Below are 4,468 nucleotides of genomic sequence, written 5' to 3'. Positions count from 1 at the left end.
GCTTTGAAGGCATCTTTAAAAAAAAAGGTTAAAAACATATTAAAAAGCAATTCCAACACAGAAAAGACTGGGATAAGGTCTCACCTTGTAAGACTTGTTGAAAGCAGAAGGTGTTTAGTAGGCACTGAAAAGATAACAGAGATGGTGCCTGTTTAATATTTAAGGGTAGGGAATTCCACAGGGTAGGTGCCGCCACACTATGCAATAGTCCTCCCTATGCTCCTGGGAGGAAGAGTATGGCGCAAAAAAAAAAGTAATTAGTTATGTAAGAAGGCAGCAAAAAAGTAAGGAGAGAAGCATCCAAAAACATACCAGCCAAAGAGGGAGGCCCTCAAGGTGCCAAACCAGCAACAGCAGAGAGAGAAAATGAGAATTTTTTATTGCAGCCCAATGCATTTCAGGTGCTGGCACAACCCTTTGTCAAGGGCAACCTGCAAAAGTATATATATAAAGATATATAAATATATAAAATCAATTACATAGTGAATTCCAAAATAAGAAAAGAACTACATACATATATCTGCTCAAAGTAAACAAAATAACACTCTGCATGATGCTGGCCAAATACTCAAATTAATAAGGAAAGGAGAACCAAAATGAAACATCATAAAAAATGAACACTAAAAACCTTTCAAAACTTAAAACTGGTTACACATGAAAGAAAATTTAAGCAGAGCTATTAACTGAGTAGAATAAACCATAACAAAGAAAACAGAAGAAAGAATTAAAATAGATGACTCGGAACACCTTGTGCAAATAACAAGCTGGTATCTCATCAATGTAACAAAAACATTCTTAGGAACAACTGGCTCTTAAGAGAAGAAAGATAAAGAGCACACCCACTCATGTGGATGTAGCCACTTACTGAAAGCAGGATGGCTTCTGAATTCTAAAAGGTATATGATGTTGATTTCAGTGAGAGTAACTATTTCTTAAAGGTTGATGCAAACATCCATAGCTGAAGTATACGGTAAAAAAATGCAACAAAGGCAATGATCTGAAATCATCATTGAAACCAATGGGGGGGGGGATTATAAGCGCATGTGATGGGACTGGCTATAGTAAAGGAGCTATTCCTAGATCTTCATTTAAACCTGTGGGGGATACCAACCTAAGCTGGAGGATCCAAAAAAGTTCCCTTTTCAATGAAATATCATTATTGGCACACTGTACTTTTTCTTTGACCTAGAAAACCAAATTGCTGGGAGCATGTCTCTGCATCTGAAAATGGGTCACAACGGAGAGCCCACTCTGTTGTTATGAATATTGCTGAGGTGCTCACCAATGTGTTTTTTTTAAGAGGTCTCTTCGTTTGTCCTATGTACAGTTTTTTACAGGGACACTCAATTGCATAAACCACAGAGGCACTGCTAAATGTGGGAAAATGGCATAAAAAGTTGTCCAAAGGATTGGAGAAAGAGAAACACTTACTTGCAGGTGCATGTGAAAAAAGTACAGTACCTGCATGAACAGAGGCTCCTCTTAAAATGGACTGAGAGGAACCCGAGGGAAGACTGGTGTTGCTATGAACAAGCCAATCCCTCAGGTTCTTCATCCATTTAAAAGAAAATAGGGCTTGCTTTCTACACTCTGGAATGTCATCCAAAAGGTGCTAATATTTTCTGATAGTCTTGCACACATTTCTGTTGACTTGATCATATGGTAAGCAGCACACCAATCTCTCTTCTACAGGATGGGATTTGGGGGTCAGTAGGTCTAATCTATTTTTCTTGGCAGCCTTCTCCCTCCCCTTTTCCTATGCTGATGCAGGATAACCTCTGTTACACAATTGCATAGACAAAATGGTATCCTCATGATGAAAATCCCTGGCTGAGGTACAATTGCATTTGATCTGCAGAAATTAGCCATACTGTAAATTATACCTAATGTACTGTGGGTGATGCCTGTTAAATCTGAGACAGGAATTCCTGTCAGTGGGATTTTTATATAAAGATGTACACAAATGATTGCTTTGTTTGAAAACTTCAACATCTAAAAAATGGATGGATGATCTACCAGATTGAATCAGAAATTGGATGTGACTATTACGAGAATTAATCCATGCAAAAAAAGGTTTAATGAGGCTTCCGACCGTCTCCAAATGAAAAAGATATCGTCAATGTAGCGCCACCAAACCAAACTCTGCAAAGCAAATGGATTCTCAGAGCCATGTATATTATCTTGTTCGAAACCATCTATGAAAAGATTGGCAACCTCAGGGGCCATGGAGCACCCCATGGCTACCCCTTTGTTTGCCAATAGAAACAATTATTGAACTTAAAATGATTCTTACACAAGACCACTTCAGCCAAAGCTGAGATGAAATGTGTGGGTGGCTCTACAGAGGTGCATCTATCTAATGTGTTTTCAATGGTGAATAATGCCATATCTTGGGGAATGCTGGTATACAGTGGTGTGACATCCATGGTGACTAATAAGTCATCTTTCTCTACTGTAACAGAGCCCAAGGTTTCAAAAATAATCCATGTATTGGGAAAGAAGTTCAAGGATGGAATCATTGCCACGCACTATAGGACATCTAGGTGGCAGTCGGACATTCTTGTGGATTTTGGGTAAAACATAAAACAAGGGGATCCTGGGGTGTGCTTCTAGTGATTAAATATAGCCCAAGGCCAACCCTTCTTCTAACAAAACCTTCATCTCTGAAGCTATGTCAAAAGTGGGTTCCTGGGAACAGCGTTCATAACATGAATGGCCTGAAAGCTGTGGTATGACTTACACATCATAATCTTCTCTGTTTTGTATTACAAGTGCACCTCCTTTATCGGCTTCTTTAGTGATGCTAGAAACATCTCCTGCCAGATTACGAAGTGCAGCTCATTCAGAATGAGTCAAATTCGACCAAGTGCATGCACTAGTTAATTCAGACTTCTCTTACTCCAGTAAAACCTTACACTCAAATAAATGTATGCCCAGATCCACAGGACCAGCAGGCATAAAGCGAGAAGGTGGATGAAAAGGAGTGTCAGCATTATTAAACTTTGAGGCTGTGCCTCTGAAGAAATGATGTAATCTAATGTTCCTGAAGAACTGGAATAAATCAAGACGAGTCTGGACGATATTGTGCCATGGAGTCAGGACAAAAGAAATACTCTTTTTCAAAAGGGCATATTCCTGATTTGTGAGTATCCTATCAGACTCCTATCAGAGTATCCTTGTGGCATCATGTTCCATTCTGGCTGCATTCATTGCATGCTGCTCTGTTTCCATTCTGCTGCAGTTCATTTTCCACCAAAACCAGTGTTATTCATTTCGCTGTTCACTGTGGCCAAATTACATAATTAGATAATTTATGTAATTACATTGTCATTACATTATTCCAAGAGCCAGTGTGGTGTAGTGGTGAAGTTCTGGACTATGACCTGGGAGACCAGGATTCAAATCCCCACACAGCCATGAAGCTCACTGGGTGACCTTGGGCCAGTCACTGCCTCTCAGCCTCAGAGGGAGGCAATGGTAAACCACCCCTGAATACCGCTTACCATGAAAACCCTATTCATAGGGTCGCCCATAAGTTGGGATCAGGAAAGGGCTTTTTCAATTGTGGCCCCCACCCTATGGAACTCCCTTCCAAATGATCTCCACCAGGCCCCCTCTACAATGAGTCTCTGCCGGGCCGTGAAGACCTGGCTCTTCAGGCAGGCCTTTGGGGTGGGCTAGATTTTAACATCATTGCTTTTAGATTTTAATGTTATTGTATTGATGTGTCATTTTGTGCTATTTTGCTTATTTTGTATGTCGCCCAGAGTGACTGGTTAGCCAGTCAGATGGGTGACTAAGAAATCCAATAAATAATAAATAATAATAAAGTCCATTTCCATTTTACATTATTCCACCCCGTTCATATCCATGCAAAGGAAACACAATGCAAATGTGGAGGAGGGGAGACATAATCAGTTACGCATCATTTGCAGACTGAAAGAAACAACAGTGAATACAGATTTTATTAGCTGAATTGATTTCCGTTCCAGGCATAGGAGAAATAAGTGAACATCAGCAATTTCTGCTCCCATTTCCATTGGAATTTTCTGACATCCCTAAACGTAATGAATCAATACATGAAAGCTACACAAGACTGGGCTCTTTATGTCTCACAATTGCCACCTAGCATTGAGTGCTCATTCAAGCCATGCAGCATAATCCCAACCTCTGACAGGCCAGTGAAGTTGGGCTGCATCAGCTCATCTGGGAGGGCACGATATTGGCGTTCCCCTCCTGGATGCATGTGGCCATCACAAATGCATGGTGAAAGAGAGAGGTCTGAAAGGGTCAGATGGTTTCACGTGTTGCACTTCCCAACTCAGACCCCTAGTGACTCTAGCTGCATAACTTTGGAAGGAAAGCAGGACATCTACTCACCATGTTGCAATTCTGAAAAAACCACCACCACCAAACCTTCCCATTGGAAAAGGGAACCCAGTATGGCTGTGCAAGACTCCGAACCTTG

Source organism: Rhineura floridana, chromosome 15 (assembly GCF_030035675.1).
Source record: "Rhineura floridana isolate rRhiFlo1 chromosome 15, rRhiFlo1.hap2, whole genome shotgun sequence".
NCBI classification, from domain to species: Eukaryota; Metazoa; Chordata; class Lepidosauria; order Squamata; family Rhineuridae; genus Rhineura; species Rhineura floridana.
This window is presented reverse-complemented; position numbering follows the sequence as displayed.